This window comes from Vulpes lagopus, chromosome 3 (genome assembly GCF_018345385.1).
Source record: "Vulpes lagopus strain Blue_001 chromosome 3, ASM1834538v1, whole genome shotgun sequence".
NCBI classification, from domain to species: Eukaryota; Metazoa; Chordata; class Mammalia; order Carnivora; family Canidae; genus Vulpes; species Vulpes lagopus.
The window spans coordinates 73,398,799-73,422,343 of NC_054826.1; the positions used below are offsets into that span (position 1 = coordinate 73,398,799).

The window sequence follows — 23,545 nt, forward strand, 5'->3', positions numbered from 1 at the left end:
TTTTTTTTTTTTTTTTTTTTTTTTTTTTTTTTTTTAAGTATCTGTTTTAAAGTGGACTTGCCAATTTGTTATTATTGGAAAATCCAGTTTTCCAATTATAATAGGAAATCCATTTTTAGTGTTTAAGCATAAAATAATTCAAATATCTTTTTAAGATTTTATTTTATTTATTTATGAGAGACACACAGAGAGAGGCAGAGAGGGCCGCCCTGGTGGCTCAGCGGTTTAGCGCCACCTTCAGCCCAGGGCCTAATCCTGGACACCCAGAATCGAGTCCCACGTGTCGGGCTCACTGCATGGAGCCTGATTCTCCCTCTGCCTGTGTCTCTGCCTCTCTCTTTCTCTCTCTGTGTCTCTCATGAATAAATAAAATCTTTAAAATAAATAAATAAATAAAAATCTTTAAAAAAGAGAGAGAGAGAGGCAGAGACACAGGCAGAGGGAGAAGCAGGCTCCATATGTAGGGAGCCCTATGTGGGACTCGATCACGCCCTGAGCCGAGGCATCCCAGTAATTCGAATATCTTAATTTCTAAACTTTTTCCATATTGCAAAGTTTCTAGGATGGTTCTTAGGTTCTAGGATGGTTCAAAGGTTCTAGGATGGTTCTCATTATAGACTATCTATAACATATATTAAATATGTAAATCATTGATTAATAAGTGGTGCAGAGAGAATACTTCAAATATATAAATATTTGGAAATAATATGTTTGGGGATAAAATGTGTTTACCAAAAGATATTTTGAAAGCCCTAACCCCTTGTTCTTGTGAATGTGCTCTAGTTGAAAACTGGGACTTTGTAGATGTAATCAAGTTAGGATGAAGTTATTAGGGTGGGCTAAATTTAAGACAGCTAACATTCTCTTAAGAAGAGAGCAGTGGACTCAGATACACAAAGATGATAGAGATTGGAATGATGCAGCTATAAGGGCAACCAACACAAAAATTGCCAGCAAACCACCAGAACATAGGAAGAGATAAGGAAGAAACTCATTACAGTTTTCAGAGGGAACAATGATCCTACAGACACCTTGAATTCACACTTCTTAACTTCTAGAACTATGAGCCAATAAATTTCTGTTGTTTTAAGCCACTCATAGTACTTCATTACAGCAGTCTTAGGCAATGTATAAAACACAACTTTAAAACATTTTGTTGGGATCCCTGGGTGGCGCAGCGGTTTGGCGCCTGCCTTTGGCTCAGGGCGCGATCCTGGAGACCCGGGATCGAGTCCCACATCGGGCTCCCGGTGCATGGAGCCTGCTTCTCCCTCTGCCTGTGTCTCTGCCTCTCTCTCTCTCTCTGTGTTTCTCATGAATAAATAAATAAAATCTTTAAAAAAATAAAATACTTTGTTTTTATAATTTATATCATATATTCTAATTTAATCTCATTTTTAATCTTTCCTTTTTTTTTTTAAAGAATCTTTCCTTTTTTTCCTCACCTTTTCCTATTTCCTTTGCCTTTTTCTTTCTATACAATTGACCCTTGAACAATGTGAGAGTTGAGGCACTGACACCCTCCAGTGCACACAGTCAAAAATCTGTGTATAACTTTGGACTCCCCCAGAACTTAACTACTAATAGCCTACTATTCACTGGAAGCCTTAATAACATAAACAATTGATTAACACATATTTTGTGTGTTATATGTATTATAACCATATTTTATGATAAAATAAACTAGAGAAAATAAAGTGTTATTTTCAAAATTACAAGGGAGAGAAAATACATTTACAGTACTGTACTGTATATATTGAAAAAAAGTCCACGTATAAGTGGACCCATGCAATTCAAACCCGTGTTGTTCAGGGGTCAACTATAATCTCATTTTCTTCTCTAGCTGAAGCTGTAGTTGAAGTCCTTTCATCCAGGTTTATCTATCAGGGCCATAAACCGAACTTTTTTTTTTCTTCAGACTGTGAAGTCTGTAATACCTGGGCATGATGAAACACTGAATCAGTCATGAAAGATATAGCAGAGCTTGCCTTCATGGTCTTCAATGGTCTTTATGAGAAACTTAGGCTCTATAGTTTTAGAGCAGTATAATGGACTTTAAAAAGTCATCTTGTCCAACCTTTTCATTTTGTGAATAGGAGAAAAATTTAACTGTCTCATTTCTTCCTTTATAATGCTCTCATTCTCTCTCTCTCTTTTTTTTTTTTAAGATTTTATTTATTTATTCATGAGAGACACAGAGAGAGAGAGAGAGAGAGAGAGAGGCAGACACACTGGCAGAGGGAGAAGCAGGCTCCATGCAGGGATCCCGATCCCGTGTGTCCAGGATCACACCCTGGGCTGAAGGCAGCACTAAACCGCTGAGCCCACCCGGGCTGCCCTATAATGCTCTCATTGTCTAAAATGACCTGGTTAAGTTCTTCGTGTTAATATAATTTTTCACTGGACTTTTGAAAATCAAAATGTTAATGAAGAAACAAATGTCTGTGAAAATAACACACTTACAAGTTAACATTATTGGGATCCCTGGGTGGCTTGGCTGTTTAGCGCCCTTCAGCCCAGGGCATGATCCTGGAGTCCCGGGATCGCGTCCCACGTCAGGCTCCCTGAATGGAGCCCACTTCTCCCTCTGACTGTGTCTCTGCCTCTCTCTCTGTGTGTCTCTCATGAATAAATAAATGAATAAATAAATAAATAAAATCTTTTTAAAAAAGTTAACATTATTTATTGTGTATAAAGTATACTTTGCACATGTATGCGATTTCTTCAAAATTACTATTATGCCTTTAACTTTTCTGTGAAGATAACTTGTGCTGTAATTATAGCTGAAATAGTAGCTCTAACCAACCAAACTTTTATTCCCACTAAATTCAAGAATGACTTATACCCAGTGATAGTTGAATTTTTATATCAGAAGTATATTATTTCATAGGTGAGAAAGTTAGATAAGCTTCATTTAGACGAGTTATAGTGTTATTGGCCTTAATTTTGATGTTAGTGATTCAACAGTGTGTTAAATAAGATGTCTTGAAACAGAAACACACATAAAAGAAAGTTACGTGAGCAGCCCAGGTGGCTCAGCAGTTTAGTGCCGCCCTCAGCCCAGGGCATGATTCTGGAGACCCAGGATCGAGTCCCATGTCGGGCTCCCTGCATGGAGCTTGCTTCTCCCTCTGCCTCTCTCTCTCTCTCTCTCTGTGTCTCTCATGAATGAATGAATGAATGAATGAATGAATAAATAAAGTTATGTATTGATAGGTTGATGAAAATGTGACCCAGAGGCTTGCAGGAATCTACTTTTATATTTCCTCTAGGAGCAATGTGGCTCAGTGTTTGGTAATTCAACATTTGTGGTAGCTTTATAGACTATAACTACTGCAAATAACAAACAACAAGCAACTATACTTACTAATTGTACTTACTATAATCTTACAAAATTTGTCCTCTGACACTTTGGAACTAATTTTTTCTTAATCAATAGGCTAACCTGGTGAACCTCTGGATTCAGAGCAAGAAAAGAATCTATGAGGAGGCACCTGGATGTCACCGTCAGTTTAAGCATCTGACTCTTGGTTTAGGCTCAGGTCATGATCTCAAGGTTCATGTCCTCTGCGCTGAGCACAGTCTGCTAAAGTTTCTTTCTCCCTCTCCCTCTACCCCTCCTCGCCTCGAGTTCTCTCTCTAATAAATAAATAAATCTTTAAAAAAAGAATCCATGAAAAGTAAGAAGCTTGAAATACTTAATATCTTATTCGGCTTTTCATTTATAATACTTACGGCTGCCCTCAGAATTCCTCGAAATGCTAACTAATATACCAAGATTTTTTACTATTTCAGGGAGAATTCCTTACCTACTAATTCCCCTTTCTAACTTGGTGGCCTCAAGATGGTTGTGACATTGCCTTACATAGCAGCCTCATATAAAATTGCATGCTGACCATAACAGTTCAGTTCTACAGTTTTGATGATACTGTTTTAAAATTGATTTCCTAAGGGCTTGGAAGATGTTTTCACTTGAGGACCATCAATTCTACAACCTCTTTACAAATAGTCTTTGTGCATAACCTTGGTTTAAACACTATAGAAAATACAAAGGTGAATAAAAAGAGATCTTTGTCCTCCTAGATCTCAAAGTTTTGTATAGATATGTACAGTCATAAATAAATAAATAAATAAATAAATAAATAAATAAATAAATAAATAAATAAATTAAATAAAGCTATTTTATTGTGTCATAGTAAAAGTCTAAAACACCAGTGGGCACGTGAGACAGGTAAAGATTAATGTTGACTGGTGATATCCAAATAGTTACAGAAAAAGTCGTGTTTGAACTAGGTCTTCAAAGAAAAGGACTGATCAATTCTTAGCAGATGGATATGGGAAAATATCTTGAGCTAATCAGGAAATAAATAGGAAAGAATGAAGGATGTTTAAGGATGTAAGAAATGCATTATTAGGGAAATGAGGTAGTGGAAAATGATGCAGAATGGGGAGCTCATTGGTAAGGTAAAGAATATTTGGACACCTTTCTGTCTGTAAATACCAAAGTATTTGAACAAGGGAATGATTAGTCAAATTTGCTTTAGGGTTAGCTTGCAAGAGTAATATCAAATGCCAGAAAGGCAGTCAGGAAATTAGAAGAACTGAATTAGTACAATGAGAAAGGTCAGAAAAAAGGTACCTAGATGGCGGTTTACTGCATGTAGATAATACTGAAAACCATTAGATGCTCAGCTGGACTTCAAAGTGATAGACTTAATCTTGAGCCATATCCACATTTAAGGGTTGAAAAGAAGTGAGTCAGCTGGGAAGATGTCAGAGATGTCAGAGTCAGGAAAGAGCATTAGAACATGATATTTTCAGCGTCAGAGGAGGAATGAGTTTCTAAGAAAGTTCATGAAAAATGCTCGAGTTGAGTTGAATATTGAAAGAGATTGGGATTTGCCATTACTTTGAGAGAGTAGTTTGAAGAAAATGCAGAAATAGAAAGGTAGATTATATCGGTTTATAAAACTGGCATAACTTGAAGATTTTATCTTGGGGCCTTATTTTAATGTCAAAGAGTGTGTTATATAAAGTGTTTACCATAAAGGAGGTTAAATAAACTTTAAATGTTGCCAGCTTATGTTGTAGCACTGAGAGAGTGGTAGTAGTAACCATTAGTAGTAACTAAAAGAAACAGGAGAGGTCTTCCCTTCAGAATATGGTTAGGAACATAGTGATTGTTTTTTATCCAGCCCCACTTGAGTCTGATTAAGAATGGGAGGTGGTGATCCCTGGGTGGCGCAGCGGTTTAGCGCCTGCCTTTGGCCCAGGGCGTGATCCTGGAGACCTGGGATCGAATCCCACGTCGGGCTCCCAGTGCATGGAGCCTGCTTCCCCCTCTGCCTATGTCTCTGCCTCTCTCTCTCTCTCTCTCTGTGTGTGTGTGTGACTATCATAAATAAATAAAAATTAAAAAAAAAAAAAAGAATGGGAGGTGGTCTTATATCATCATGTTAATAATGAGGTACTATAAAATAGATTTGGCATTAAAATGTTTATAGACTGGGATCCCTGGGTGGCGCAGTGGTTTGGCGCCTGCCTTTGGCCCAGGGCGTGATCCTGGAGACCCGGGATCGAATCCCACGTCGGGCTCCCGGTGCATGGAGCCTGCTTCTCCCTCTGCCTGTGTCTCTGCCTCTCTCTCTCTCTCTCTGTATGACTATCAAAAATAAATAATTAAAAATAAATAAAATGTTTATAGACTATTAGTATGATATAATGATGGTTGTCCTGTCTTAATTATTCCCACAGACTTAAGTAGCTCCTAGGGTTATTCAATCTGTGGAATGACTACTAGAATGACTTTTTTTAAGTTTTAATTTTAAGTGATCTGTACACCCAACATGGTGTTCAAACTCATAACCCCCTCATCAGGAGTCCACATGCTCCACTGACTGAGCCAGCCAGGCACCCTCACCACGAGGATGACGTTAAAACAGTTCTTTAAAACAAGTTACTAGCAGTGCAGTTCATGCAGGGAGCCTGTTGTGGGACTCCTGGGATGGGATCACGAGCTGAAGGCAGACACTCAAGGCTGAGCCACTCAGTCATCCCTGCTCAATCAGTTTTAAACGTTTTCTGAAATTTCATAAATTTTCAGAGTTTCCTTGAAGTCTAATTCATACCTGCAGACCATCCTTCAAGGGTATTTTGTTAGTGTTGGCATAAACTTGTTTTACTACTCCCTAGAACATTTATGTAATTTATGTAATTTCAGAGTATGATCTTGTTTGTCGTCTCTTTATTTGAAAAAGGCTAAGTTACACATGTTTGATTCTATGCATCTACTATTAATCTTTCCTTTTATTTTTTCTGTGATTTTCATAATCATGTTTTTTATAATTTTTATAAGTTTTATATGTAACAGAGACAGTTATCATAGAATTTTTGCTCTGTAATCAAGTTTTTGAATAATGAATGACATTTCGAAAATGCCATGATTTTTATTTTTTTATTTTTTTTTATTCATTTATGATAGTCACAGAGAGAGAGAGAGGCAGAGACACAGGCAGAGGGAGAAGCAGGCTCCATGCACCGGGAGCCCGATGTGGGACTCCATCCCGGGTCTCCAGGATCGCGCCCTGGGCCAAAGGCAGGCGCCAAACCGCTGTGCCACCCAGGGATCCCAATGCCATGATTTTTAAATATTTGTGACATCTATGATTTTATTTTATTTTTTTAAAAGATTTAGTTTATTTGAGAGAGAGTGTACACAAGGAGGGATGAAGGGCAGAGGGAGAGGAAGAAGCAGGCTCCCTGACAGGGGTCTATATTCCAGGATCCTGGGATAACTAGAGCTGAAGGCAGATGCTTAACTGACTGAGCCACTCAGTGCCTACGTCTGTGATTTTATTTATATTTAGGTAATATTATAATAGATACTGCTGTGTTGAAAGCTATGTTTAAAACAAGTTTTTTTAGATTTTATTTTTAATTAATCTATATACCCAGCATGAGGCTTGAGCTCACAATCTTGAAATCGAGTTGCATGCTTTTCTGACTGAGCCCAGTAAAAAATTTTTTTCTTGAAGATTCAACCCATAGCCTACAACCTTTAATATAAACTGCAATAATATTTACTTATAGAATTAAGGAATTTGTACAATCTTTAGAACCTTATTATAACAGGATCTAACTTATAAATAACATAAATTTAAACTATAAATAAATATGTAAATGCCATCCATCAAGTAGCTTTAGTCACTATTCATGAAAAGCAGGTCACTGCTCATCGTCTTAATTTATAAGCCAGAGCACTGCTGCTAATTGCTAAAAAACAAAAAATATTCCTAAAAGTTCTTCCTGTCCATCAGTTGTTTTTTTGCTTTCAGGTAACATTTTTTTTTTTTCAGTTAACATTTCTAGCCATGAATTTACATCCATGGGTTTTGTTTCTTTACTTCAAATCATAAATAATTTTTATCATGTGCATAGAAAATGAATAATTAGATAATAAATTACTTATTCTCTAGGAGAGAAAATGTTTAGTTTTCTCTTACGACATTCTTCTATGAATAAACCAAATGAAAGCCTTTTTACAGGACTATGCACCAAGAAGTACAGTGATTTAAACTTCATTAATGCTAAATTTTTGATGGGTGAGCTGGTTTACAAGTGTTGTATAGGAAATTACTCTGATATAATGTACTTTTTATGTGCACTAACTGACAAAGTCCCAGAAGTTCTACAACAGAGGGATGCACAGATCATATTAAAACTGGAATTAAGAGTTGTTAAATAGGGACCCCTGGTTGAGCGTCTGCCTTTGGCTCAGGGTGTGATTCTGGAATCCAGGGATCAAGTCCCACATTGGGCTCCCTGCATGGAGCCTACTTCTCCCTTTGCCTGTGTCTCTGCCCCTCTCTCTCTGTGTGTGTCATGAATAAATAAATACAATCTTTTTTTTTTTTATAACAATATTATAATATTATCTCTTTTTTTTTTTTTTAATTTTTTATTTATTTATGATAGTCACAGAGAGAGAGAGAGAGAGGCAGAGACACAGGCAGAGGGAGAAGCAGGCTCCATGCACCGGGAGCCCGATGTGGGAATCAATCCCGGGTCTCCAGGATTGCGCCCTGGGCCAAAGGCAAGCGCCAAACCACTGCGCCACCCAGGGATCCCAAATAAATACAATCTTAAAAAAAAAAGACTGTCATCAAAAATATACAAACTCAACAATAAGAAAACAAACAACTGATTAAAAATTGGTCGTGAACAGACATCTCACCAAAGATGATTTATAGATGGCAAATATCCATGTGAAAAGATGTTCAACATCAAATATCATTAGAGAATTGCAATTTTAAATAAGGAAATAACCACTACACACATACTAGAATGGAGGAAAAGAATCCCAAAACACTAATAACACCAAATGCTGACAAGGATATAGAGCAAAAGGAACTCTGAATCATTGCTGATGGGAATGTACAGTGGGTACAGACACTTTGGAAGACTGTTTGGCAGTTTCTTACAAAACTTGAAGTTAACCCTCACCATTTAATGTAGTAGTTGTGCTCCTTGGCAATTACTTACATGACTTGAAAACTTGTGTTCATACAAAAACCTATGCCTGGACGTTTACAGCAGCTTTATTTATTGTTCCCAAAATTTAAAAGCAATCAAGGTGTCCTTCATAAAACGGGCTACATCTAGACAATGGAATATTATTCAGCACTAAAAAGAAATGAAGTATGAAGCCATGAAGAGGTGTAGAGGAGCCTTCAATGCATGTTACTAGATGAAAGAAGCCAATCTGAAAAGGCCGTACATTGTATGATTCCAACTATATGACACTCTGGAATAGGCAAAAGTATGGAGACAGTAAAAAGATCAGTGGTGAGTGGGGAGGGAAAGATGAACAGGTAGAGCACAAAGAATTTTTAGGGCAGTGAATCTATTCTGCATGAAACTCTAATGAATGGTTATGGGTCATACATTTGTTGAAGCTCATACATTTGTAGAATATACAACACCAAGAGTGAAACCCAATGTAAGCTTTGGACTTTGGATGATAAGGATGTGTCAGTGTAGGTTCACTAGTTAGAATAAATTACCACTCTGTTTCAGGATATTAGTAATGGGGAGGTTGTGCATGTGTAGAAGTAGGGACTATATGAGAACTCAAGGGGTTTTTTGCTCAATTTTGCTATGAGCCTAGAACTGCTCTAAGAAATAAAATCCATTAGAAATTTTTTAAAGAGGGTACCATGGGTGTCTCAGTCAGTCAAAGTGTCTGCCTTCAGTTCAGGTCATGATCTCAGGGTCCTGGGATCTAGCCCCATGTCAGGCTTTCTGCTCTGTTGGGAGTCTACTTCTCCCTCTGCCCTCCCCCTACTCTTGCTTTCTCTTGCTTTCTCTCTCAAATAAATAAATAAAATCTTTAAAAAGAAAATTTTGAAAGAGAGGCACCTGGCTAGTTCAATTGTTAGAGCGCAGCACTTGATCTTGGTGACATGAGTTCAAGCCCGACGCTGGGTGTGGAGCTTACTTTAAAAATAGGTAGATAGATAGATACAGATATAGATATATTAAATACTGGAAAGAAAGAAGAAGAATATGAAGTTGATGAATACATTCATGATATGATGCAGTTGAGATGAAAGGATCATAATTCTGAGACTTACCAAGTTCTTTTGTCCTGTCTATGCCACACAGCCTTCCCTGCTGATAACATAACTATAAGGACCAGAAGTTGGATATGAACCTAGGAGTTTAGCCAAAGGAAGGGGCCTGGAGTCAATACGTGCTTATTTTTGTGGGAGTAAAGAAGCCTGACCACAAGTATTACTTGTCAAAGACTTGCTGAGCAGCCATGCCTTTCATCTTTTACATTTTTGACAGAGGACATATAAGGCCACAATGGGAATCCCCAATGAATGACCATTTAGGGCTGATATCTGAGCTTAATGATAAGATTTACTTGATGTTTCCATGCATTCTCTTTCTGTTCTCTTTCTGTGTCTACTGTGCCACACTGGGTATTTGCTGTCTATACTAACCACATCTTAAGTGTTTCATCTTTCCCGTTTTTTGTTGTTGTTAGCTAGAACAGAATTGGATATTATCCAAAAAATACAACATATATTTACAGCTATTTATTATGTCATATACATCCTACCTATAAATAGAATTCTTACACAACAATAATTTTAGTCTCTAACACACTTTTGGCAAACTTTGAAAACTCTTATGTTCTTAAATATGATTTAGAATTTCAAAACAAATGTTTTTTCAACTTAAAGACCTGACAGATTTGAAAGTGTAAAAAAAAAAAATGAAAGTGTACCTACAATGTCTTATACCATGGTATCCTATATAAATAAACACCTTCTGCATAAATGCTTTCCTTCTAAGATACTACTGCTTTATAAGGTAGCTCATTCCATTGCTGAGCAGCTAAAATTGTTATAAGGCTTTTCCTAACATTGGACCAAAAATCTGATTATATGTAACTTATGTTAGTGGACCTAGTTTATTTTCTAGCCACTATTTCTTAGATCCATTGGATCAGAGACTCCTTTGAAAATCTGATAGAAACTATCAATAACCTTTTTCCCGGGGGCGGGGTACTTATATTCATAAATTTTTATAAATAATTTCAAGGACTTTCTGGACTCCTTTAAGGCTTTCTCTTTCTTCTTTCCCTTTCTTCCTTTCTTTTCTTCTGTTCTAGAACAAGGTATGTTACATTTTTCCATATTTTGTTTTTAAGATTTTATGTATTTATTCACGAGAGACACACACAGAGAGAGAGAGAGAGAGAGAGAGAGAGAGACAGGCAGAGACATAGGGGGAGAAGCTGACTTCAGGGAATCTGAGGTGGGACTGGATCCTGGGTCTCCAGGATACCGCCCCAGGCTGAAGGCGGTGCTAAACCGCTAAGCCATGGGGGCTGCCCAATTTTTCCATATATTAAACACCTTAGGTTAAACATTCCCAATTCCTTTAACCAGTATTAATATGACTTGATTATAGACAGAACTTCTATCCAGATCACCTGTTTTTGTTTATATTCTAGTATGAATATCTTTCTAAATGGGATGCCTTTAATTTTCCTGTAAAGTAATATCAATGTATTGGGACCGTTTCTTAACATATTTGGAACACTGTATAGTAGCATTTTTAGCATTCACACCACAGTAACATTCTTGCCTCATAATGAGTTTCTATTTAGCCTCATCTTTGCATCATCCAAAATCTCTGGGACAATGCTTAACACATTGTAGATAGATGTTCCTGTGAATATTTGTAGACTGAATAAAACTTCCTAATCCTTTTTTGCATCAAAAGCTGCCAAGCAAGTTTTACCACATATTATACTAATGTGTGCTTGTGAGAGATGAGGTGGGAGTGTGTGTTGCACCATACTGAAGGAGTAGCTTTTTGGAACCTAAAACTAGAGATTTAACATTTACTCTTACTAAATTTCATTGTGTAAGACCAGTTCCTTTGTTATCTAGATAGATGTCAGGGAAAATAAAATATTGATAATCTTGCTTTCCTGTGTATGATACCATGCATAGTGGGTAGGTAGCAAGCACATTGTAGGTGTTTCACAAATGTTGGCTAACTAATGAATAATGAATGGCCATAAACTTGTAGTTATCAAAGCATGTACTTGGAGAACTTGATTCACGAGTAGTGTTTTATGCTTCATATATCAAAATGAGTAATATTTTGAATATATTTTTTGAAAGATGAGCACTTTAATTATAATTTCATGTGTACTTTATAAATGTTAGGATAGGACACCTACCCTTAGTTTCCACCGCCACCCCACACCCTAGGATAGCTACAATTGATTATAGTGATAGAAACATTTATGGGATAGTTTTGGGCCTTCAACTCCTTGGGCCACAGACTTGAGCCAAGTCATTCTGAGTTTATAGTTCATGTGACCTGGGAATTTTTTTTTTTTTTTTTTTTTTTTGCCTCACAGGCAATTTTAATCAGCTTTGAAATCTTTGTTGAATGATTAACCACACTTCTGGCTCTTCATATCTTCTCTAGAGGAACTTCCTCTTTGTTCCTCCTACTAGGAGTAGAAAGTAGGGAACGGCAATGATTGGAAACCTCATCTTTTTTATAGCATCAAGAGGAAACTACCTTTGTGGTTATATTGTTTACTTTTTTGGGGTGTGTTTTCTTTTTCCGTGTAATCTAGGGAAGCAGCATTGCTGCTTTTTAAGCCCTGATGCTTTAACTGCTTGATATTTTTAGGAAGGGAGGGCATCTTTAAATAGTTATCTCTCTACATAATTTGAAAGAGTTTAGCCTCTGCTAGCCCTAGGTTATTTGAATTTGAAAACCTAGTGAGTGAAATTGATCCCTACATGGCTCAAATATCCCCACATTGAGAACTAATAGCTTTCAATAGCTTTCCAATGTAAGCTATTTAAAGATCCTGTGCTTCCTGAGAAAGTAGGAGGTTAAGTTAGCAAAGTGACAAGGAGACTGATCTGATCTATGAAGAGAATGTCTAAGACCTGGACTGGGGCATTCTGTCCTGAGATCTAGTCATTGTTCTCAACCACGATTCATGGTTCCCAAAGCTGACGAATCTCAGATAGCATTTTATTTTTATTTATTTATTTTTTTTAAGATTTTATTTATTTATTCATGAGAGACACAGAATGAGAGAGAGGCAGAGACACAGGCAGAGGGAGAAGCAGGCTCCATGCAGGGAGCCCGATGTGGGACTCAATCCTGGGTCTCCAGGATCACACCCTGGGCTGAAGGCAGGTGCCAAACTGCTGAGCCACCCAGAGATCCCAAGATAGCATTTTAAAATTAAGGATGTTCTTTTATGTGATGTTCAGTCAGGTATAGTCACAAGAGGAGACCATAGGAGAGGCACAGGAAAACAAAGTTTTTTATATTCATAGGTCCTATGATAATGTCATTGTGTGTCAGAAGGGAGTAGGTTCAACCAGTAGATAGGGAGCCAAGAGAGAGTACAACGATCTGTGGATTAGTGCCTTTGTTGGGATGTCAGATTGGGGGGATTTCACTGGTGCTTTTGAATGTCGTTACTAGGTCATAGAGGAAGATAGGAAGAATTTGTAAGCCAGGGGCCAGCCTTATCAACCTGGTGTACCTGATCACCTGGGCAGGGTAATTAGAACTTGTTTGTGGGAATGTTGAGACAGTATAGAAAAGATTTAAATATTGTTTGAAAAATACAAGTACAATACCCCATCTTCAGAGTTTTTGATTTAGTAGTTCATCAAGGTTAAAGCTTAGGCATATGTATTCTTAGATTCTCCAGATGATCTTGGAAACCTCTGAAATTTGTTTTGTTTTGTTTTGTTTTTTTAAAGATTTTATTTATTTATAATGAGAGACACAGAGAGGCAGAGACACAGGCAGAGACACAGGCAGAGGGAGAAGCAGGCTCCATGCAGGGAGCCCGAGGTGGGACTTGATCCTGGGTCTCCGGGGTCATGCCCTGGACTGAAGGCGGCGCTAAACCGCTGAACCACTCGGGCTGCCCTGACACTTCTGAAATTGTGTTGCAAAACTATGTATTTTCGTGATTTGGGGGGAGCTATAGCTTTTATCAGACTCTGAGAGTTCCTCAACTCCAAAAAGATTAAGAACACTTGCTTTCGGGTGCCTGGGTGGCTTGGTTGGTTGTGTGTCTTACCCTTGGTTTCAGCTCAGGTCATGATCTCAGGGCCCTGAGATTGAGCCCCCAGCTTTATGCTGAGAGTGGATCCTGCTTTAGATACTCTCTTTCCCGGGATGCCTGGGTGGTTCAGTGGTTGAGCATCTGCCTTTGGCTCAGGGCATGATTGGAGTCCTGGGATGGAGTCTCACATTGGGCTCCCTGCATGGAACCTGCTTCTCTCTTTGCCTGTGTCTCTGCCTGCCTGCCTCTCTCTCTCTCTCTCTCTCTCAAATAAATAAATAAATAAATAAAATCTTAAAAAAAAAAAAAAGATATTCTCTTTCCCTTTGCCTCTTTTTCTCTCTAATTAAAAAAAAGTCACTGTTGAGTCACTTGTTCTCAAATTTTATAGTGCTTCAGAATTACTAAAAAATTTGTTACAACACAGATTGCTAGATCCCACCCCTGGAATTTCTGTTTCAGGTAGTGGGGGGTGGAGCCTGATAATGCATGTTTTTAACTAGTTGCTTATTATTGCCAATGCTGTCAGACAAGGGGCTACCCTTTGAGAACCACTGTTCTAGTTGGCTGAATTACTCTGTGCCTTCAGCATCAAGCTCTGGAAGCAAAGTGCACCTTTCAGATTTCCTCACCAGTTAATATAGTAATAAACATAATGAGGCATAACAAAGCTCAATCTAGTTCACCACTGTAAGAGAATAGTAAAGAAGACTCCTTCCTGGTCAAGGAAATGGCAATGGAAAGTACACAGGCATTTTTAGTTGACCCATTCATTGATGAACTGGTTTCATAAACGGTTGCTTTTCTAGTAGCAACTGTTTTTTCCTATGAGAGTAGAAAACTACATAGTTCCATGACCACTTAAAATAGTTTTTTTCTGTAACTAAATGATGTAACTTTTAAAGTATGCTCAAGGTGCCTCGGGTGGCTCAGTCAGTAAAGGTTCTGATTATGGCTTAGGTTTTGATGTCAGTGTCCTGGGGTCAAGCCCAGAATTGAGCTCTCCACTCAGCAGGAAGTCTATTTGTCTCTCTGCTCCAATCCCCCTGCTCCCCTGCATGGAACCTGCTTCTCTCTCTACCTGTGTCTCTGCCTCTTTCACTCTCTCTCAAATAAATAAAAAAATAAAAGATTTAAAAAATAAAGACTTGACGGATGAGCACTGGGTGTTATTCTGTATGTTGGCGAATTGAACACCAATAAAAAATAAATTTATAAAAATAAAAAATAAAGTATGCTCATGTTCTCCAAGGCCAAGGAGAATAAAGCTCGAAGTTAAAACATTAAAATATAAATTGACCTAAATGTGATGGAAAGCAGGAAATATATAATCCTAAGGATTCCTGAAATTAGGAAAACTTCTTGTTCTTTAAAAATCTCCTGTAGCAGGTGGTCAAGTTGTCAGTGCAGGGAAGCTTTCAAATCCCCAAGGAAAAAGCAACTGTTTGAAAAGCTATAACGCACTACTAAATCCACAGGAGTCCCAAAGAAGTTTATTTTCACAGACTGCTTCTAGTCTGTCTCAAACTTTGAGGGAAACTAAGATCCTGGAAGGAATCTTGATTATCCATGAAGAGTCTAATTTTGAAACTTTCTTCTCTATACACAGATAAATTTAAGCAAGGCTTCTGGGCATATTAATGGGCCTCAATATTTTCCTTTCCCAGTTAGATTTGGGATTTTTGTTGCCTTATCCTTTAGAGGGAAAGTCCCTCTAAAGGGGAAACAGGAACTGACCTGAATTAAGCAAATTTAGAGCTTTAGAGGGGAGGGAAGTATTTAAAGGAAGTGTATAGAAATTTTATTAGTGATTATTGACCTGAAATTACATCTTCTCTGTACTCATTTGCAATATAACTTTAGTTCCAACTTTAGAGTGTGCTACTAAAGTGAGCACGTACTATAACTTTCGATTATACTACATGTTATAAAAGAAGAAAAGTTCATTTAAAATGAATCATTAATTTGTTGGTAATTGAAAGAAAACACTTCAGTATGAAAGTCTTTATGTAAAGTTTTTTCTTCCATTTTAGTTTTTTAAATTTGCATAGCAGTATTTTGATATGACTGTCAAAATGTTGGCATAAATGATCAATAATTAAAGAAATACGGTTGAAACTTGGATAATTTTGGTATTAATTATATTTTGAATCTAAGTGGTACTTAGCATACATGATCATCATTACCTAAAAAGCATTAATTTTTTAAAGAAGTAAAATAATTACCATATCATGCTTAATGGAATTTGTGAATCCCCCATTCGTTGAAAAATTCAGCTTCTAGATTGTTGCTGACATCAGAGTTTTTGACAAACAAGGAGGTAATGGGGAAATAATTGTAGAGCCTTGTTGACTTGTGCTGTACAAGAAACAGATGTTTGCCAGACGGAAATGAATAAAACCAGTAAAGAAATAGATATTCTATTCAAGTTTTCAAAAGTACAAACAGTGAAATGATTAAGAAAAATTGGAAAATACATTTTTAAATTAGTTTTAGAACAAAAAAGACCAGGAAATCTGTTATATGCAAACATTAGGGCATATACCCTACTTTCTGAGATGGTATGCTTGACAGGACGCAAAACTATAAGACATATTTTAGCTTAACTTTGAATTTCTTCTGTGATTTTGATTATTACCCTTTTAATACATGCTTTGCATTTATGGTTGGGTTCATTTAATTTTGTAATATTTCCCAATCCCACAAAATTACGTTTGCTTTTTTATCATAAGAGATAAAGGATCTGTGGATTACAGAAATCCCATATTGTAGAAGTCTCCCATGTAGTTTTATTGCTGCCCAGTGGTACAAACCTTGGATAACTTACTTTATTCTGATATGAGAGAAGTTAGTTTTCACTTTTAGCTCTTCCACCTTATCTGAATGATACATGAACATTTGACAATATTCCCTTTATGCTTTAAGATATGCAAAAGTAGAAGCAGTGTTTATGAAAAATTTGATTTAATCTTCCTTATCTTCACTTTGCTCATAAACATGAAGGAGATGGCTTAAAGAAGACAGTATTAGTATTAGAATCTTAGAATTTGAAAGAATCTTTAATATTTGTAAATCACTCCTTGCCACAGCCAGAAATGGGATCCTTCAGTGACTTAGCACTTGTCAAGTGTTCATCCAGATTTTTCTTAATTGCTTCTAGTTATTGGAAACTCACTACTTCATGAGTAAGTCTGCTTTGGTATGGTGATGTTTAATTATTATAAATTTTTTTATTCTTTGTGCTGAGCTAGAATTGGCTTTTGAATTTTACTTACACAAGATCCTTCCTTTCCAAATAACCTAACACTTTAAATAATTGTAAATAATCATTACTTGTCCTCTTCTTCTCTAGACAAGACATTCTCCTTTTGTTTAAATAATCCTAATAATCCATGATTTTTAAATGTCATTTACACATCTCAGCTTGTAATTATTTCTCATGTTTTCTCAAATTGAACAAGATATTCAGGGATAGTATGACCAGTGCAAGACCTCAAGGGACTGGTGCTTCTCTTTTTGAATCATTCTGTCATTTATAATTTGCAAATAAAGATAGTCTTCATGTAATAGTATGTAAGACAAAAGATGATTAGAAATAGTACAGGTACAGGTTAAACATATAGGTTAAAAAAGAGTACTGTTATTTAGCATTCCTTTAACCAGCTTCAAAAACTATCATCCGGGCACACATTTCATTGCTTTTCCTATTGCAGGTTGTCTTGATGAAAGTAATCTTTGTTTTTATTAAAAGACAAATTAGGGATCCCTGGGTGGCGCAGCGGTTTGGCGCCTGTCTTTGGCCCAGGGCGCGATCCTGGAGACCTGGGATCGAATCCCACATCGGGCTCCCGGTGCATGGAGCCTGCTTCTCCCTCTGCCTGTGTCTCTGCCTCTCTCTCTCTCTCTCTCTGTGACTATCATAAATAAAAAAGAAAAAAAGAAAAAAAAAAAGACATTATTCTCAATGAGTATATTTGCTCTTAGTAATCACTGTTTATTAGGTTTTTTCTATGATTCTGGTTATCCATCTTGGGGTTTTGCTGGAGTTCCAGTTTACTAGCATATAATTTGTTTCTGAATTGCTCCTTTCCTCCTTTGTATCAATAGATACCTGTCTGTAATATCTTGACAGTGCCTTGATTTGTTTTTTCAAAGACTGTCAGTAATGGCTCTGAGTTTATATCTGTCAAGTTAATATGCTAACATGTAATTTATTTGAACCCATATAAACTTGGATTTTTAGTTAATAAAAACATGAAGATTGTCTTATTTTTTGTAATAATAAAACAGCAAAAAGTCTAAATATCCAACACTAAGAAAATGCATAATAAAATTCAGTGCTCATTTACTTAAGTTTTTATTAGGCAACTATTTTAAAGAATGGTGATGTAATGAGTTTCAAGATACAATTTATAAGCTGCTCATTTTATTTTATTTTTTAATATTTTATTTATTTATTCATGAGAGAGGCAGAGACCTAGGCAGAGGGAAAAGCAGGCTCCTTAGAGCCCAGTGCAAGACTTGATCCCAGAACCCCAGGATCACAACCCGAGTCAAAGGTAGACACTCAACCACTGAGCCACCCAGCTGCCCCAGGCTGCTCATTTTAAGTTGTATCTTGAAACTTGGTAGCAAATATACTTGTAAAAAAAAAAAAAAGGGTTAAAAATCTACTTACTTCTGAACTGTTAAAAGTAGAAGATCCTTTTTACCCATTTCTTTTGTTTTCCAAATTATCTCTAATGTAATTATGTTATTTATAAGGAAAACTAATTTGGTTTCTTAAAAAGAATCCTCTACTTTCTTTTCTGGTTTAGTTTATTTGTAATCTCTAGTTTACACTTGCCATATTAAAAATAATTTTCTTGACAGAAGTAACTAACAAAATAGGAATTCTTTTTCTTTTTAACCATTAATGGTTTATCATCTTCCTGTGTTCTTTTTATGAACACAATCTTAAAAACCCTTTCATGTTGAATTGCTTTTTTTTTCTAATCCTGCTTATTTCTTCTTCCTGAAAGGTAACATCAATGTTATTAAAGCATATTAAAAATATATAAATTATTATGCTTTACCCTTTTTTTCCCCTCAGGTATATAATTTTGTACTTTGTTCTAGACTGGTTTCCTTTTCCTCCATTTTATGTTCAAAGTTTAAAGTTTTATTCAGCAGATGGCAAAACACTTTGCTCTTTGCCACCTCATGCCAACAAGCAATGAAAACAATATAGTTCTTTCACACCATCTTAGAATGTAAAAATCATTCAGCTCTGAGTTAGGAAATCCAGGTTCTAGTCCCAGGGCTTCTATAAAAAGATTTTGGACAGGAAAATTCAGTCACTTATTTTCTTGTTGTGTCTGTTTCTTCATCTGTAAAAATTACATTATTACTCTCTAAAGTTCCATTTCTGTTTTTAGAAGAATTTATTCAGTTTTCTCATTCTTTTTTCCCCTATATGATATGAAAATCCACCTTTATCTTACATTAAATGCCCATACTTATCTGATGTTATTTAGGGACTTTCTAAACTATCTCCTGATGACTCTTTTTTTTTTTTAATTTTTATGTATTTATTCATGAGAGACACAGAATGAGACAGAGGCAGAGACACAGGCAGAGGGAGAAGCAGGCTCCATGCAGGGAGCCTGATGTGGGACTCGATCCCGAGACCCCGGGATCATGCCCTGGGCTGAAGGTGGCGCTAAACCGCTAAGCCACCGGGGCTGCCCTCTCCTGATGACTCTTGATTCATGCTCCAGTTTCACACTGTTGTATTAATTGAGCCTGGAAATGTAGTATCTGTTAGGCTAGTTCCCCATCATTAATATTTTTTTCTTCATTTTTCTCTTTCTCTCTTTCTTTCAAGAACTTTCCTGATTATATTTACTTTTGCATAAAATTGATTTTTCCAGTTCCAACATCTTATTGGTATTTTTATTGAGGTCAGATTAAAGTTTTGGAATAATTTATAGAAAAATTATATTTTCGGGACTCCTGGGTGGCTCAGTGGTTTAGTGTCTGCCTTCAACTCAGATCTTGATCCCAATGTCCTAGGATCAAGTTCCACATTGGGCCCCACAGGGAGCCTGCTTCTCCCTCTGCTTGTGTCTCTGCCTACTTCTCATGAATAAATAAATAAAATCTAAAAAAAAAAAAAAAAACCACGAAAAATTACATTTTCATTATTGACAGAGTTTTAAAGGAAAATATCAGGTATTTAGAGTAATATATGAGCTAGGGAGACAAAGTAAATTATCCAACATGATCACTTTGTTAGTGAATTTTCCGGTATCTTTATTTAAAGTAAGTAAGTAGTAATAGTACTTATACTGGTTTTGAAAGAAGTGTGAATAACTTAAGAAAGGTTAAGCATTTAATTTTAGTCATATATGGCTTTATGTGGTGACAGGATATAAATATAACAGTGTCCTAATATTGGTATTAAATACAGATCTAAAAGTACAGTTTGGAATTACTCATTTATTTATAGAAAGAAAAATTGGTTATCTTAATGACACACACCTGCAAAGTTTGAGAGACTGAAGAGTAAATCGAACCTCATAATACTGGGAGGAAAGAAGTGCGTCTGATCAGGGAGATTCTGAAAAAGAAAACATAGCAATGACAAACTTAGAACTACTCTAGAGTATAGAGTATATGCCTTATTAGTATTCAGATGGCCTAGAAGGAAAAAACAAAACAAAGGAAACTGAATTCAGCCATATGGTTATTGAAAAAATGTAGAGTGTATTTGCATAGTGTGTTTTTATGTTGTTTTAGTTTCCTCAACAGTGATTTTTCTTAGCTCAACTATATGTCATCAATATCTGCAAGGTTTAAAGAATGGATGCATTCTGTTGCACTCCTCTTACGACTGGGTGTGATATCAAAGACACAGTGAAGAAAGGAGGGAAGGAACATTAATTCTCCAATTATTAATTGAAGTTTTTAAAAAGATTTTATTTATTCATGAGAGACAGAGAGAGGCAGAGATCCAGGCAGAGGGAGAAGCAGGCTTCCTGCAGGGACCCTAGGATCATGGCCTGAGCCAAAGGCAGAGGTTCAACCACTGAGCCACCCAGGTGCCCCTATTAATTGAGTTCTTAAGGTGTAATTTTGGGACACTTGGGTGTCTCAGTGGTTGGGCACCTGCCTTCAACTCAGGTCGTTATCCCAGAATCCGGGATTGAGTCCTGCATCAGGCTCCCCGCAAGGAGCCTGCTTCTCCCTCTGCCTGTGTCTTTGCCTCTCTCTCTCTGTCTGTGTGCTCTCATGAATAAATAAACAAATCTTAATAAATCTTTTTTAAAAAGTGTAATTTTTTATTTCTATGATAATTGATTTATTTCTTTCCTGCTAAATAAAAGTGTAGAATGTGTGTTAGGGTAGGAATTTGGTTGTCTTTTCCTCACCATTGAATACCTAGGCCAAGGGTAGTGCTTGTTACATTAAAAGACATCCCATACCTGTTGATTGAATGAATGTGCTGAATGCTTGAAGGAGGGAGAAAGTTTTAAAAATCCGCAAGACTAGGCCCATCCGGGGGATCCCTGGGTGGCGCAGCGGTTTGGCGCCTGCCTTTGGCCCGGGGCGCGATCCTGGAGACCCGGGATCGAATCCCACATCGGGCTCCCGGTGCATGGAGCCTGCTTCTCCCTCCGCCCGTGTCTCTGCCTCCCTCTCTCTCTCTCTCTCTCTCTCTGTGACTATCATAAAAAAAAAAAAAAAAAAAAAAAAAAGACTAGGCCCATCCATATCATCTGAAAATCCTTTTAGACCTCCTAGTCTGTTGAAAGTAGGGAACCATTTTACACCATCTTTGCAGTCCCTGGAGGTTCTGCATAGATTCATTTTTGTGAAGAAGTTAATCCTTTGGACACTACCATGATTCAATGGTTAAACGTTTGATTGTGTATTACAGAACAGTAGGGCACATTGAAAAGTATTTTCCTGACTTTAGTTAGCCTTCACATAAGGCCGTATCACACTAAAATCCTCTGAACTACTCTTGTTCATCTTCTTTTCTTACTTTTATGTCTACAAAAATATTTACAGTGCTAGGCCATTGAACCAAGAGGCTTTTGGATTTTATTTTAAATATATACTTGGAGAAATCCACTTGTTTCTTTAGGCTTTTATATCTTTAAAGGTGAGGAATTTATTTCTTCCATGGCCTAAGATAAATGGAACCAAAATGCTCGTTTATTTTAACTCTTAATTACACATGTAAGGTTCTTACATTATTGGAAGAAACAGATTTTCTTTAGCTAGCCATACCGTGTTGCTTTCCTTTAGCCTCTGTTTACTTTCTCACCTCTGTTGATTTATTCAGCTTGTAACCTAGAAACCAGCTAAAAAGGAAGGAAGTCAGAGATGTGTATTTCTGGGCAGTAACTGGAGTAGTTTCCTCTTCCTCTAGCCTGGTTTAGCTGCCAAAAAAGACTTTTTACCCCCTACCCTCACCCAACTCCCCTCCTTCCCCCAAAAAAAGGAAAAGAAAAATTAACAGTAACTATTCAACTTACTTCCTTAATCCATTAAGTTATAAGCCATAAGAACAACCAATCTAAAGGACTAAAATTCTGCTCTCCTCAAAATGGTGCTTTTTGCTGTCTGAAAGGTGGTATCTACCATCCCTAAGAGGTTGTAAAAACAAGAGAGAATTAAGGAGACTTGATGTAAAAGCTGAGCAACTTTTTATGCTTGCTAGGAAGTGGGTTCTCTATATTGTTACTTCACTGTTTTTATCTGTATTAGAAATTTACCAGAGTACCAGACCAGATTCATATTCTTACACTTTTAAAAATATTTTTAAAATATTTGTCAAGCCCAATTTATGAAATAAATATTAAAAAGATATTTGTGGCTTTCAATTAGTTGCATATTTGTGCTCACCTGTTTGTATTAAGAATTGACTATATAATTTTTTTAAATAATGGAGAAGAATTTTAATTCAACTGTGATATAGTATGAAATAAAAATGGTTTTTCTTTATTGATATCACTTATTTTGATTTTTACAAAATTATTGTATTCTATGCCACTAGGGATATATAAATTTGATGGCATTTGGATTGTTAGCTTAGGGTAGTTCTATTTGCTGTTTGTTTCTGTAGTGTACTAATAGTACTTGAGGAACAAAGACAGCTTTTTTTTAAGTCTATATCATATAGTCAAACTTGAATTTATGTGAGTTTGTAAGATGAATCCTGTGAAATATTAAGCTCATTCTGTAATGTACAATAAATTGTAGAAATGTAGTGGAAAATGTACTGAAAATGTGATGTTTATAATCTAGTAGCCTGCATCAAACATTTGATGTTTCTTTGTTGTTTGGGGCTCAGAATAAATCTGCGGTATTGATCCAGTTTTTTTCTTTTTCATATATTACATGACATTTGGAATTCTTTTATTTCCATATAAGTTTTATATTCATGTCTAATTATGAATTCATCATTGAAATGGTATCATGTAATATTCACTTGATTTATTATTTTATTTATTTATTTTTAAAGATTTTATTTATTCATGACAGACAGAGAGAGAGAGGCAGAGACACAGGGAGAGGGAGAAGCAGGCTCCATGCAGGGAGCCTGATGTGGGACTTGATCTCTGGGTCTCCCGGATCACACCCCCGGCTGATGGCAGTGCTAAACTGCTGGGCCACCGGGGCTGCCTGATTTATTATTTTAAAAATATTTTGTTCTAAAGCTGTATTTTAGTACCATCAGTGTTCTAAAGCTAATCTTACCATAACATTCTTAGAATAATCAGTATCTGTCTCTAACATCCTTAAAACAAAAAGATTGAGATTTTTTTGTAGATACAGTGTGTCATATACTAAGTTGAAAATATCTTTTCAGTGGTTAATCTGATGTCTTCTGTGAAATGAAACTGATACATCTGG

General features: G+C 36.5%; 1 protein-coding gene across 2 annotated transcripts in view; it reads left to right on the plus strand.

Moving 5' to 3' along the window:
- The window catches only part of JMJD1C (jumonji domain containing 1C), a 325,530-nt gene that overhangs the window by 209,744 nt on the left and 92,241 nt on the right, over positions 1 to 23,545 (plus strand). The gene's annotated exons all lie outside the window — the stretch shown is intronic.